Consider the following 16,675-nt stretch of genomic DNA (forward strand, 5'->3'; position numbering starts at 1 on the left):
AGCAATGTTCTTTGCCTCATTTTAGAAGAATGAGATTGTTTCCATATGAAATTGGACTTCATTCAGACAAAATGGCACTGAGTATGAGGTTTTGAACCATATGAGGCTGGTGAACAAAAAAGGCGGGTTGTGTTTCTAATTCTTGGAAAATCTAAACCATCTTTTCTCCTTCTACCATACCTTATCATAGTAAATACTTTAAGAGTAAAAACTTTTCCTAAGGTAAAACAAAACAAAACAAAACAAAAAAGAGATGACTACTCTAAATCATTCTTGGATATTTAATGATTTATCTATCAAACATAACCATGAACATAATATTTATATATCTATGTGTATCCATATTTATCAAATCACAATATGATGAATTTCACAATTCATCCTAAAATCAAAAGTATTAAACTTTATAGAAACATTAAAGTAACTTAATATTTGATTATAGGAGCCACGTCAGAGGCGTAGGCAAGCTTCCAGAAGATCATCATTCTGAACAAAGTGCATTTGTATCTTGTGTAGATGTATCAGGAAAAACTCCTGTTTGGAGGGGACAGCGAACTCCTAGGGTTTCATAATCCAATCCCTACATATGCACAATTAGATATCCATTTTCTAATTTTGTAAGGCTGTAAAGTCCTTAAGAGTGATGGGTGACATCTCCCACTTCCTTTCAAGATAATCACTTCTAAATCCCGCCCCCTCCACCCTTGAACTCTTCTGATTACTTTTATACAATTCCAATTACAAGCAAATCATTGTTTCTGGAGTCCCTTCAGTGTTGGATTAGATCTGGCTTGATTAATTCTTGAGGTCTATTTTCTGTAGAGGCTGCTCATTGATCCAGTGCTATCCCTTGGGGATAAACACAGCCTTTTCTACATGGTGGAGTTCTAACAACCTACTTTTCTAATTTTCTGCCCACATCCTTTTCCAAGCTGGATACATCCAGATCCTTTACTATCCTGGCTTTGTGTTTCTAATCATTTTCTAGGATTAATATTTTCTTCAAAGAGTAGTATTGGAAACAGAAAATCAAACTCCAGGTATAGAGATTTGCAATTACCTACAGAATGCTAAATTCGGATTCTTTTATACTCGCATCAGTGGGAGTAGCTACTTTTAGCAGCTATATTGTTCTCTTGACCTTATTTTCTTTACTGTTTCTTCCACAATTTTTTGTCTGTAATTTCTATTATTAAATCAAGTGACCTGGCCATCTTGTTTTGTACACTTAGTTTGATGTTCATCTGTAGTACTATTTACATTTTTTACTAGATTTAATCCAATGTTATAGCTCCCCAAGATTTTATGAGTTTTTCGTTCAGTCACCCTAAACTGGGACTCTTCACATATCATTAAACAATGAACAAAACTGTTAAGACTACCAAATATATTTTCATCCAGTTCATTGGGGAAAAAAAAAAGGCCTAAGAAGACAGGTTGACATCAAAGTTCTCTTCCATGACAAAATTGATGATAAACTCCCCTAATTGAGCCATCAGCAAGGCCATAGTTCTTCCTCATTTCCACAGAAATATAATTTACTTTCAGACTGTCTTCCAAACATTCCATCACACATTTTCATTGTTTAGCAGGAAAATGATATTGCCAGAATGCAAGCTTAGTGTAACATAAGTTATTAGTGAACCAGAACCCCTTTTACGATAGGCCTGACACTCCTTAGTAGTTCATTAACTATTCTTCTAGTCTTAATGTCAAGCTTAATTTTTGCAATAATCCTTTCACTTCTGATCATTGGAATACATGTTACCAGTTATTCATCTTCTATCCCCTCTTCTAAAAGTGAATCTCCAAAAATTACTTATAGCATTTCAATAGTCTTCAAATTAAATATATATATATATATATATATATATATATATATATACACATATATGGACCTATATATATATATATATATATGGACATATATATATATATATATATGGACCTATATATATATATATATATATATATATATGGACCAAGCCTTTGAGTGCATTCATATGTCATCATCTCTTATTTTGTTTAATTTGGCCTTCAATTCATGGTTGGTTCCACTTTTTAAAAGACCTCAATCTCTTGAAAAAAAACATGACCCCTGGGCTGACAAGAGGACACTAAAATAAGATGAGAGGACAAGTGCCTTCTTTACCAGCAAAATGGTTAAATTATGTTGAATCTGTAGGACTGAAAACCAGTCATGATTTCACATAGAGTAAATCAATGTTAACTAGAATCTATTGTCCACTAGAATATTTTATTTTTTTTGTTGAATAAATGGTCATTTCCTGTGATATAGCCTGACTCATCATAAAACCCCATATGACTTGTGAAACTCAACTTTACATATTGACTAATAAAAAATACTTCTTCTTACTCTTGAAGATCATGGATTATTATTATTCAACTTACGTTTTCTGAAATGCTGGAAAGTAACAAGGTAAAAGAACATTAATGGTCATACTAAAGTTAAAAAAGAGAGACTATCCACCATATTTTGAGGCCAACACGACACAGTCTTTGGCCTATGGAGACAGAAAACATCAGATGTATTTTTCAAGAGTATACCAAAAACTTCACATTTTGCTTTCCTCATTGGAATTAGGTTTTCAAGTTACTCTTTCTTCATTCCTAGTGAATGGATGCTGAATTCAGATTTATAAATTTTCATTTTGAAGAATCTTTGCCATGCAGATACGGGTAGAAATGGGAAATTAAAGGAAAGGTCAGCAGCTAGTACGCCTTTGTAGTAGAAATATAAAAGCTATGCTCTGAGAGGTATATCATTACTTACTGTTCTAAAGTAAAACAATTTATGTTGAATTTGGGGGGTGATGCAATAGACTTTAACTGAAGATCTAAGATAAATATATGCGGGATTCATTGTTAAGCATTATAGGAAGATGTGCTTAAACAATCAGAAAGTTCACTGCATATGCCTTATAAATAATAATGCTTAAAACAATGAGTGATATATTTTACAGAGAGTCATTATTTTATCAAAATAAATGTGTATTTTTTTTAATTTGTAAGAGTAACTGACACACATTACAAAAAAATGAGACTATACAGAACACTGAAAAATAGCATTAGAAAGTGTGTAACATCTTTTATTCTTCTTTATTACTTTATTCTCTAAAAGGGAACACCATTAGAAAAACTTGTCTCTCTCCTTCCATCCTTAAAAGATTTATCGTTAGTGTTTTTCTTATGAGGTAAAGGGTTTAAATCATTTGGGGTATAACTGATTATTTATCCTGAATATTGAGGCGCACACAAGTGATGTTCTTGACATCAAAGAGAAAGAAAATCAGAATATTTGGAAACTTTGCAGGGCTGACTATATGCATTTGATGAGGTGTTTTTTTTTTCTCATAATTCCCCACTTCTTTTCATTGTATTGAAACTAAAAGAGGTTTTTAAATAATATAAACTTTAACTCCCACATAACCACCTCTAAAATTATTATTTCATTTTATGAGCATAGAGTAAAAGTAATTCCTTGCAGTCGTCACAAAGACAAAGTAATGGAATGACTACCATGTCAAGACATAAAACAGTTTCATCACATCCCCTCCCCAAACAAACAAATAAACAAACAAACAAAAACAAAAACAAAAAAAATCCCAAACTCCTTCGTGCTAATCCTTTGTGGTTTATACCTCACTTCCTCAACTTGGAAATTTCTGTCCTTATACTTTTGCCTTTTTTTTTTAGAATGCCAAACAATGGAGTCATACAGCATATAGGAGTTTGATTCTAGGATTCTTTCACTTAGTATAACACATTTGAGATTAATGCATGTTGTTGCATATATCAGTAGTTTGTTCCTTATTATTATTGAACGGTATTCCATTTTGTGAATGTGGCAGTGGTTTATCCATTTATTCATTGAAGCCAATATATGTTGTTTTTGGAAATTATGTGCAGAGCTGCCATGAATATTCATTATGAGTTTTTGTGTAAATGCAAATTTTCATTTCTCTTGGGGAAATACCTAGAAGTGGGACCATTGGCTCAGATGATGTACATGTTTAACTTTACAAAAAAAAAAAAAAAAAGTGAAATATTTTCCAAAATGGTTGTAACATCTTTCATCCCAGCCAGCAATGCATGACATTTCCAGGTCTCAGCATCTTTGGTATTGTATGTATGCAGTTAAATGTGTGCAGTTATCTCATGGTAATAATTTGCATGTTTTCAATGACTAATGATGTCAAGCCTCATTGCATGTGCTTATTTGCCATCTGTATATTTTCTTTGGTGAGATGTCTGTTCAAATATTTTGCCCAGCTTTTCAAGGTGGTTAAATTTTAAAAAGTTCTTTAACTGTTCGGGTTATAAGTCGTTTATCCAATGTGATTATCAAATATATTCTTTCAGTCTGTGGCTTTTCATTTCATTCTCTTAATGGTGTCTTTCACAGAGCAAATTTTTTGTTTTAATTTTTTGAAGTCTAAATAATCATTTTTTTTTCTTCGTGATTCATGCTTTGGTGATAGAAGCTTACAACTGTTGTTGAACCTAAGCCGAAGATTTTCTCCTGTGTTCTAATAACAGTTTTATAGTTTACATTTTACACTTAAGTCAATGATCTATTTTGAGTTGATTTTATATAAGGTGTTAGACATAGATGGAAGCTCAATTTCTTGAATATGGATGTCTAGTGGCTTCAGCACCATTTGTTGAAAATTATCCCTTATTCAGGGAATTGCTTTTGTTTCTTCCTTAAAAATCAATTAACCATTTTTGCGTGGGCCTATTCCTGGGCTTTCGACTTAGTTCCATTGAGCTATGAATCTATTTGTCCACCAATATCGTAGTGTCTTCATGATTGAAGTTCAATACCAAATCTTGAAACCAGGTAGTATGAGTCCTCCAACTTATGTGTCATTTTAGTATTGGGACAAATTATGCATTGGACACCTATAAAAATTAAAAGCCTCATGCTATAGTAAACATCTCTCTGAGTCTGTGTCTGACTGTGTTTCTCTCTCTCTCTCTCTCTTTTTTTTTTCTAGGAATGACAAGACACTTTATATATCTTTTTAAAGTGATTTTTTGATGTTTATTTATTTTTGAGAGAGAAAGAGACAGAACGTGAGCAGGGGGAGGGCAGAGAGAGAGGGAGACACAGAATCAGAAGCAGGCTCCAGGCTCCGAGCTGTCAGCACAGAGCCCGACACGGGGCTCAAAGCCACAAACCATGAGATCATGTCCTGAACTGAAGTCTGGCACTTAACTGACTGAGCCACCCAGGTGCCCCTGGGACATTTTATTTGTAACTCTGAATTGTGCTTCACCTCACAGGGATCCACATCTAGGAGGCCATTATGTGTTTTTAAATCAAAGTCTGGCATAGGAATGCAAGCTGGTACAGTCACTCTGGAAAACAGTATGGAGGTTCCTCAAAAAACTAAAAATAGAACTACCCTACGACCCAGAAATTGCACTACTAGGCATTATCCAAGGGATACAGGTGTGCTGTTTCGAAGGGACACATGCACCCCCATGTTTATAGCAGCACTTTCAACAATAGCCAAAGTATGGAAAGATCCCAAATGTCCATCAATGGATGAATGGATAAAGAAGATGTGGCATATATGTACAATGGAGTATTACTCGGCAATCAAAAATGATGAAATCTTGCCATTTGCAACTACGTGGATGGAACTGGAGGGTATTATGCTAAGTGAAATTAGTCAGAGAAAGACAAATATCGTATGACTTCACTCATATGAGGACTTTAAGGTACAAAAAAGATTAACATAAGGGAAGGGAAGTAAAAATAATATGAAAACAGTGAGGGGGACAAAACGGAAGAGACTCATAAATATGGAGGACAAACTGTAGGTTATGGGAGGGGTTGTAGGAGGGGGAATGGGCTAAATGGGTAAGGGGCCTTAAGGAATCTACTCCTGAAATCATTGTTGCACTATATGCTAACTAATTTGGGTGTAAATTTTTAAAAAATAATAAAACAAACAAAAATAAAATTTAAAATAATAAAAGCAAACAAAAAAAATCAAAGTCTGGCAGACGCTGTTAACCTTCTTCTTTTCTGTGTCTAATCCATAAAAGTATTAATCTTGTTACTGAGCACACCAATGTCTTTTGGGCTTCTAATTTTCTTTTCTTTTCTTTTCTTTTCTTTTCTTTTCTTTTCTTTTCTTTTTAATTTACAACCGATACTCATTGAGTGTAGAAGAGGAAGGTAAGTGCCTCAAATTTTGGGGCTGTGTCTTCCGCATTTCTCATTTTATGCAAATTCTTTGATGGTTATCATGTTTTATAGAAACATGTACATTATAAATGCCGGTGAAAAGGCAGTTCTTTGCATACAACTATTTTCCCATATCTCAAATTCACCTGTAATACTAAAGTTAGAATTGCTTTTTCTTTTTTTAATGTTTATTTATTTTTGACAGAGAGAGAGAGACAGAGCATAAGGTGGGAGGGGGAGAGAGAGAGGGAGACACAGAATCTGAGGCAGTCTCCAGGCTCTGAGCTGTCAGCACAGAGCCCAACGTGGGACTCGAACTCACAGACTGTGAGATCATGACCTGAGCCGAAGTCGGACGTTCAACCAACTGAGCCACCCAGGTGCCCCTAGAATTGCTTTTTCAAAATATCTTTAAGCTTCCTAGAATTAATTAACAATGATTAATTTATTAATCCTGATTGTTTATTAATTGTAATTGCTTGAGTAGCCATTTTACCACACTCTACAAAAGTAAGTGCAAAGAATTTTATTTTATTAATTTTTATTTATTTTTGAGAGACAGAGAGAAAGAGTGAGCAGGGGACGGGTAGAGAGAGAGGGAGACACAGAATCCAAAGCAGGCTTCAGGCTCTGAGCTGTCAGCACAGAGCCAGATGTGAGGCCTGAACCCATGAACCGCAAGATCCTGACCTGAGCCAAAGTCGGACACTCAACCAACTGAGCTACCCAGGAGCCCAGTGCAAAGAATTTTTTAAAACTTTACTATGGTAACATTTAACATGAGATCTACCCTTTTAACAAATTTTTATTTGTATGGTACATTATTGTTGACTCTAAGTGTAATGTTGTACAACAGATTTCTAGAGTTCTGTCATTTTTCTTGTCTGAAACTTAATATCTGTTGCTTAGTAATTCCCTGTTTCCCTCACCTCAGGTGCTGGTTACCACCATTCCATTATATAATTCTATGGATTTGACTATTTAGTTACTTCATATGAGCAGAATCATGCAATATTTGTGTCTGTGACTGACTTATCTCATTTAGCATAAGGTTCTCAAAGTTCATCCATGTTGTTGTATATTAAATAAAGTCTTTCTTTTCTTTTTTAATGTTTATTTATTTTCATACAGATACAGAGCATGAGCAAGGGAGAGGCAGAAAGAGAGGGAGACACAGAATCCGAAGGAGTCTCTGAGCTGTCAGCACAGAGCCTGACACAGGGCTCGAACTCAGGGATTGGGAGATCATGACCTGAGCAGAAGTTGGACACTCAACCAACTGAGCCACCCAGGAGCCCCAAATATCTTTCTTTTCTTAATGCTGCATAGTATTCCATTGTATGCATTTACCATATTTACCATATTTTCTTTATCCATTCATCAACTAATGGATATTTAGTTTGTTATATATTTGACTTGTGTAAATAGTGCAGCAATGAACATTGGAGTGTTAATCTCTTTAAAATCTGATTTCAATTCTTTTGGATAAAAGCCCATAAGTGGGATTCCTGGACCATATGAGAGCTCTATTTTTAATGTTTTGAGGAATCTCCATACTGTTTGCACAGTGGCTACATCATTCTACATTCCCATCAACACTGTATAAGGATTCCAATTTCTACACAACCTCATCAACATGTGTTGTTTTTTTCAATTTTTTTTTATTTTTTATTTATTTTTTAATTTATTTATTTATTTATTTATTTTTGCTAATAACCATCAAAGATGGCTGTGAGGGTGTAAGATAATATTTCATTGTGGTCTTGATTTGCATTTCCCTGATAATTAATGATGTGGGGAATTTTTTTCATATATGTGTTGACCAGGTGTATGTCTTCTTTGGAGAAATGTTTACTGAAACTTCAGTCCATTTTTAATCAAGTTATGAGTTTTGGTTTTGTTTTTTGGTTTTGGTTTTGGTTTTCATATTCAATTGTAGGTGCTCCTTCTATATTTTGAGATTAATTCTGTATTAGTTAGGGTTCCCTAGAGAAATAGAATCAATGGGAGATAGATGGATGGATAGATGATTGATAGATAGATAGATAAATAGATAGATAGAAAGATAAGAGATATTATTATGAGGAATTGACTGAGAATTCTCATGATCTGCCATCTGCAAGCCAGAGACCCAGGGATCCAGTGGTGCAATTCCAGTCCAAGTTCAAAGGCCTGAAAACTGGGAAGCCAATCATGTAAACTGCAGTCTAACAACTGATAACCAATGTGTCAGCTCAAACAAGCAAGCAGGAAGCAAAAAGGTGGATTTCTTCTTCCCTGCCTTTTTTGTTCTATTCAGGACCTTAAAGGATTGAATAGCACCCACCCACATTAGGGAGGACCATCTACTTTATTGAAACCACTAAATCAAATGCTAATCTCATCAAGAAACACCTTTACAGACACACAAAAAATAGTGCTTAACCTGGGCATCCTTGACCTAGTCAAGTTGACAGGTAAAGTTAACCATCATAAGTACACCTGTTCAATTTGGCAATTATATACCATCGTCTTTAACCAAATTTAATTTTTAAATAAACACAGGGGCACCCAGGTGGCTCAGTCGGTTGATCTTCAGCTCAGGTCACGATTTCACAGTCCGTGCTGACAGCTCAGAACCTGGAGACTGCTTCCGATTCTGTGTCTCCCTCTCTCTGCCCCTCCCCTGCTTGTGCTCTGTCTCTCTCTCTCAAAAGTAAACACTAAAAAATTTTTACTAAACACAATAACAAGGTGATTATCCTTTTTAACATGATACAACTATCCTATGGACAACTAAAAACATACTAACCCTTTCCACAGAAGAGGGTGTATAGTCCTTGAGTAATGTTTACTCTTCTCCCTGACATCACATAATTGATATATCTGATACATATTAATGTATCCAATGTTTGGTAGAATTCACCAATGAATAAACCCATGTGATCCTGGTGCTTTCTGTGTTGCCAAGTTATTAATCATTGATTCAATTTCTCTAATGGACATAGATCTATTCAGCTTGTCTATTTCTTCTTATATGAGTTTTGGCAGATTGTGTGAAAGTCAAAGAATTTATCCATTGTATTTGAGTTATCAAATTTGTGGGCATAGAGTTGTTCATGGTATTCCTTTATTTTCTTTTTAATGTCCACAGTATCTGGAGTGATGTCCTCTCTTTGATTTCTATTAACAGTTTGTAGCATCTTCCTTTTTTCCTTAATTAGCCTCATTAAAGGCTTACTGATGTACAGTGCCTGTTTGTTTGTTTGTTTGTTTGTTTTTTCCACTCTCAAAAGTCAAGTGATATCTGAACAGATTATCTCTTTCCAGAACACTTCCCTGCTACCAGGTCCCAGACAAAGATATCTCAACTGCTCAAAATGTCAATATACTAAAGCATAGTGTCTTACCCAGCTCAAGCTGCTCTAACAAAATACTGTAGTGGCTTAAAAATATACATTTATTTCTCACAATTCTGGAACCTGGGAAGTCCAAGATCAATGTGATGACAGATTTGGCACCTGATGAGAGCCCTTTTCTTGGCTTGCTTTCTTCTTGCTATATTTGTACATGAAGGAGAGAGAGTAAGCTCTGGTTTCTCCTTCTTATAAAGACACTAATATCATCACGAGATGATGATGATCTCACGATCTCATCTAAACATAATTATTGGGGCGCCTGGGTGGCGCAGTCGGTTAAGCGTCCGACTTCAGCCAGGTCACGATCTCGCGGTCCGGGAGTTCGAGCCCCGCGTCAGGCTCTGGGCTGATGGCTCAGAGCCTGGAGCCTGTTTCCGATTCTGTGTCTCCCTCTCTCTCTGCCCCTCCCCCGTTCATGCTCTGTCTCTCTCTGTCCCAAAAATAAATAAACGTTGAAAAAAAAAAAAGTTTAAACATAATTATTTCCCAGAGGTCCCACCTTCAAATGCCATCACTTGAAGGTGAAGTTTCAACATATGAATTTGAGGGAGGGCAAATTCTATAACTTTCTACCCTAGGCCTTCAAAATTTATGTCCTCACATGCAAAATGCATTCAGTCCATCTCAACAGCCCCCCCAAATCTTATCTCATTCTAGAATCAACTCTAAAGTCTAAAATCCAAAGTCTTATCTAAGTATCATCTATATCAGATATGGGTGGACCCTGACATATGTTTTATGTTGAGGGAAAATTTCTCTTCATCTTTGAACCTGTGAAAACAAGTAAGTTATATGCTTCCAAAATGTATTGAGACAGGTATAGGAGAGATATTCCCTCTTTAAAAGAGAAGGATCAGAAGGAAGAAAGGGGTTATGAGTCCCAAACCCAGCAAGGCAAATACCACTAGATCTGAATGCCTGAGAATATTCCCCCTTGGTTGGATGCTCTGCCTTATGGGGCAGTGGACCCACTCTCAGGGTTCATTAGAGCTGCCCCAGTGGCTCCTTCAGGCATAGATCTTACCCTCCAGACATGGACCTCACCTCCCAGCCTCTGGGTGTTTCCTGTGTGACCTGCTGGGACTGAGGCCTTCTGTTTGAAATTGAGGAGGCAGCCCTAAGGATTTCTGAATCATCTTTGGCGTCATTCTTCCTTGATCTTGAAGAACAGTGAACAATTGCACTCAACTAGCCACATGGTCTGGGCCTCTAGGAGCTAAGAAATATGGCAGCCTTCCTTCATGTTGTTCTATCTCTGTCCCCTTCAGTTCAGATCAGCAGTGTTTCTGCTGGGGTAGCTAGTTAGGGATACATTGAGAAGTTTCCCTATCTTTAAATTCTGGTTCCTAGTTGTGTGACCTTAAATGAATGATTTCTCTGTCTGCATTGTACTAGCTTTAAATCAATCAATCGATCAATCAATCAATAAATAAAGCACACGTTATAAATCCATTATGAGTCACAAATGCATTAATGCACATGAAACTCCTCAACAGGGCTTAGCTCTTTATTTTAAGGAATTCAGTGTATGTAGGCTCACGTACGATTCATTTAAAATTATTTCTGTGTATGGTTATTAGGAGCAACAGCATGCAGGAAGAATTCATAAAATCATAATCTTGCTTTTTTATATTAATATAAAAAAAAATCTAGCCTACCCTTTTCAAGAGCTACTTAGTATTTTCAAGAGCTACTTAGTTCATTATACAGTTTCATCAAGGTTGATTTCACAAGTCCCGTTCTGATAAACAATTAGATTTTTCTTTGTTTGTTTTTAATTTCCAACTTTAAAATAAAATTTAACGTTAAAAGCATTTCAAAACTGCATGTACCTTTGCAGAGGCCCTTGTGTATATTTCTAGGTTAATTACCATGAAGCTTAATTGTTGAATCGATAGGTAATAGCACAAGAAAATGCCAAATTACCTTCTAAAAATATTGTACCAAGAACACACTAACTACACCAGTTTGTCAGTGCATGTGAAGGGATTTACAACAATATAAAGATTACTTCAAACTGAAGACATTTGAGATACAGCAGATGCAGAAAGAAACATTCTGGGAGCTTCTTTTTTCAGACTAAAAGCAGAGGCTTCTCCAGTGAAGCAGGCATAAATCCGGTTTGTTTGTTTTCAGGGAGCTTCTGGAGGGGAGGGAAACTGACCATTAGCACAGGGATGGGAAGTTTCATAAACAAACATTACCACAAACCATCCTACCTTCCATTTGGTCCCCTGAAAGCCCATTTGTCTCCTCTCACAGCTCATTTACATCCCAGAGAAGCCCTATCCTGCCCCTTTCCTCTATCAAATTGGTATATAATCTTTATCCCTGGCTGTTCCCGCAGCCTCTTCATTTGATGTTCCCACATGCATAATCAACTTTTCTCTCTGCATCTATTGTCAGACCTAAGTTAGTAGAGGGATTTTTTTTTTCCCCTCCCAGCATGTGTATTTGAGGCAGGGCGGCCAAATTTAGCAAATAAACATGATAACAGATGTAACATGTAATAGACATGCAACAGATATCAAACAAACAAGATAAACAGCATTTTTTTCTGAGGAAAAACATGACCTACACAATGATTGAAATACGCTTGCACTGAAAATTAAAACAAAAGAAAAAGATTGGTTATTTACGTAAAATTCAAATTAATTTCACTACGTATTTTATGTTTGAGGCCTGATTTGAAGGGCATCAGAAATCCAGTCTTCTAGGAAAAGTATTAATGAATAGTAAACAACCAAAGTTGTCTTTCTCAGGGCAGTGAATGTACTGGAAAATAGAAGATTATGATGACAAAGTAAGTTTTCATTTACAACGATGTTTTTTATTTTAATTCGACAACTATTAATTATGAATTATGAGTGAAGTCAACGTGTCCATGTAGTGGATTTTGTTCATTTTCGTTGTATCAGAGCAGTGGGTGGTATTTGCAGGAAGCCAGGATCAGGCTGCCCTTCACACGAGTAAGAGTCAGAACGAACACACATACTTCACTTCCTTGTGACTCTTACCTACTCTCACTTCCCTGGAAACCTCCAAATCCCTTAACAGTGTTGATATCCTTGACAACAATTACCAGACGGTAGGGTCTCAATAATTTAACAAACTCTTTTTATTTCTTTCTTTAAAAAATTTTTTTTTATGTTTCATTTATTTTGGAGAGCAAGAGAGACACAGCACGAGCAGGGAAGGGGCAGAGAGCGAGGGAGATGGGATCTGAAACAGTATCCAGGCTCTGAGCTGTCAGCACAGAGCCCAACAGGGGCTTGAACTCACAGGCCGTGAGATTGTGACCTGCGCCGAAGTCGGACGCTTAACCCACTGAGGAAATTATTTTTCTCTTCTAACATTTATGACCAAGATGAGTCAACTCTGCTTTGTACTTTGATTTCTATCTATTTATTTTTTCTTTTAGAATGTGAATATTACCAGATTTTATAAGAGTCCTGATGAGATAGTTAAAAGATTACATATAAGAAGAACCTCTTAAACATTTCAGAACAAAATGTTACCACTTGTGAACTGGAATGACCAATATTTGTAAAGGGGATAGGCCATGTGACAGGGGTATTGAAATTAAATCCCTAAAAACATGGAAAACAAACATTGTCATTCTTTTTTGACGTGTAAGATGCCACAAAGCTAGATGACTGCCAAACTTAAAAGTCTTGAAATCACGAAGTTTAGTGTGTTTAAAGATAAACTGATGCATATTAAAAATTTTAAGTTTATTTGAGAAAAAATCCATTCCAATTGGAAAGCATCCCATCTAGCAGATAGAAAGGAGCTCCAAAAGGTATAAAAGTGAAAGACTCTCATAGGCAGAAGGGCACAAGGAAGTTATACTAGTATATGGTTACTGCAAGGTTAATTTCCTTTACGGGATGAAAAGTCTATCAGGCAGATTATCCAGCTAGTGCTGTTCAGGCAATTCTTGATCAACTGGGAGAGCCATTTTAGTCTTGGTTTGATGGTATGTGGCTTAGCATAAGTGACTCCATTTTGAGCCTGTTACCTTGTTTTTTAACAGTTGTGACATCAAGGATACTATCTAATCTGATACAATTGTTCAGTTCACAGGGAATGGAAGATCCACATAAAATCTTGACAAATGGAGATCTCTAAATGTTGAGCAACCTAAAACCTCCTATCTGGGTAATCACAAGGCTTGTTCTATCCACTTTAGTATGAAAAAAGCATATTGCCACTTACAGGCTGTTTGTTTGTTTACCTGAGTGGGAAATCTACTGTATTACAAAGACATAAGAAAAGCCTGAGTTATCTAGAACATGAAAGTGTTCTACTGTTACCTCCTTATTTGTAAAGACCCAGATTTCCTTTGACAAACTCTGATTGAGTCCCTTGTAACTTCAAACAAAATCAGAAATGGGTAAGATCAATGGCCTTTTTGGCCAGCAAATGTTACTTTTACAATAAAATAATTTAGCAATAAAAATATAAAAGTAAATCTTGCAAAGATTAGCATGCTCATCAGCTTGCAAAAGATTAGCATATTTTGCAAACTATTTTAGTAGAATTTATTTTTATTATTTAACTTTTATCTTCAAAAACTAGTTTTCTATTAAATATTTCAATAAATTTCTCACCACTTAAAATAATTAGCCCAACACATATATCAAGAATTAAAACAAAAGTAAGTATGCTTCTGTTTCCTTTTAGAAAATATTGTCAAAATATTTACAGATACTTCCTTGTGGAGTTCATATAATTAATGACATCATTTTATGGGAAAATCAACTAAAAAAACAATAGGAAGGATTGTGTGTTTTACAATGTATTTGAAGTTCCTGAAATTCAAATAAAATGGTTCGTGATTAACTGAAGCCCAAAACCCAACTGGGGATCATTGTTCTAAGTATAATTTTAAATTTTAAGATAAAGCCATTCAACATCAGTGAAAAAAAAATTTACAGTGGTTCCACGTCACCTATATATGTAACAAATAACAGATTTAAACACTTTAAGTGCTCATATAAACCAACGACAGAATCCCCTAGGAAAAATATTCTGTAAATGATACAGTGTGACTATACCTCCAGTCCCCAAGGACAGGAAAGAGGGTGACTTTAGAAGTTCTATGCTTGCCTCGTATCTGTAAGTTAGATTAGGGGAGAAGTTGAGAGAAGACAGACTTCAGATGTTAATTTTCTTGGTAAATGTTTGTTCCCTTCAGATTCTGCTGTGAATAAAGACAAGTCATTTTCAGAGGGAACTTTAAGAAACACAGTGTGAAGGCTTTTTGTTGATGAACTTAGAGAGTGGCATTGTTTTGGTTAGTTTTATCTTTGAACTATTTTTCTTTAAATTACTCAAAAGAATAGGGGCATCTGGGTGGCTCAGTCAGTTAAGCGTCCGACTTCGGCTCAGGTCATGATCTCGCGGTCCATGAGTTCCAGCCCAGCATCAGGCTCTGTGCTGACAGCTCAGAGTCTGGAGCCTGCTTCAGATTCTGTGTCTCTATCTCTCTCTGCCCCTCCCCTGCTCGCACTCTGTCTCTCTCTTTCTCAAAAATAAATAAATGTTAAAAAAGTTATTCAAAAGAATAATACATCTTATATATTACGACAAACAATTGTGCATTATATATACACACAGTTGACACTTGAACAATGCAGGAGTTATGCGCGCTGATCTCCCACACAGTCAAATATCTACAGGTGGCTTTCAACTTCCCCAAAACTTAACCACTAATAGCCTACTGTTGACCACAAGCCTTACGGATAACATATACAGGTAATGAACACATATGTATGTGTTATAAACTATATCCTTGCATTAGAGATAAGAAAATGTTATTAATAAAGTCATAAGGAGGAGAGAACATGTTTCAAGTATCACTCTGTAAAAACTATGCACAAATGTGAACCCGCACAGTTCAAGTCCTTGTTGTTCAAAAGTAAATGGTACAATCATTCGAAAATGCACATCAGTTTCTAGTAAAATTGAAGAAGATGGGAAGGTAGATTTAGAAGGACACCTGTTGTCATTAGTTTGTATGTTTTTACTGAACATGTGACCATCTTACTTTGTAACTGAAACATTTTACTAACAGGCTTTCATTTCTTCTCCTCCACCGCTTTTGAAATTTGAAAAAGAACCTAATTCTTCCCAAATTATGTCTTTAAAAATGTTTTTATTAATTTTTTTAATGTTTACTTAATTTTGAGAGAGAGACAGTGTGAGCAAGGGAGGGGCAAAGGAGAGGGAGACACAAAATCCGGGGCAGGCTCCAGGTTCTGAGCTGTCAGCACAGAGCCTGGTGCCGGCCTCGAATTCACGAATCGTGAGATCATGACCTGAGCCAAAGTCAGATGCTTAGCCAACTGAGCCACCCACCTAAAAATGTTTTACAATAACTCTATGATAATTCTAGAAAATACCTTAACTCTCTTAATGTCATTTTCTCAATAATTGTTGTTTTTCAAGTACTTTCAGACTTTCAAATACATTTAGCAAATATGAAATCTATAGTGATAAAGAGCAGGATTAAAGAAACGAGATGTCTCAATATTTTCAAAATATCCACCACAACAAAAACTATTCTTATCAGAGTAAAAAACACAATAGGATATCTTTTCAAAGGACATACTAGAAATTTCAGAATAAATTTAGAGGGAAAAAAATCCCCCCAAAAGAATGTAGAGTAATATTTTAAACTTTGAAGCTCATTTTTGACTAGTAATTTCTGAAAAACAATGATATATTTTGACTTTCAAAAGTGATATAAAAATATACTCCCAAGAGATGTTGAGCTGTGGCTTAAGCATGACTCAGCCTTCAGGAATCTGGTGGAGAAACGTTGTAAAATGATGATCTTCGTGCCAATAAATTTGTTGGGAAAGTGACTATGTCATTTTCTTTTATGCAAATAAACCAATCAGAAATATGATAACTTAGACAACCCTGTCAGTTAGGAAAATTGATGCAGTCAAAAGCCAACAGTGGGAAGATGTTGCCTTACATTGGCTTGTGCTTGTCCAGGTGTGCAACGTCAATGCTATTTTAAATAATGTAAGGGCTGTATTTT

This window comes from Prionailurus viverrinus, chromosome A2, assembly GCF_022837055.1.
Source record: "Prionailurus viverrinus isolate Anna chromosome A2, UM_Priviv_1.0, whole genome shotgun sequence".
Classification (NCBI taxonomy): Eukaryota; Metazoa; Chordata; class Mammalia; order Carnivora; family Felidae; genus Prionailurus; species Prionailurus viverrinus.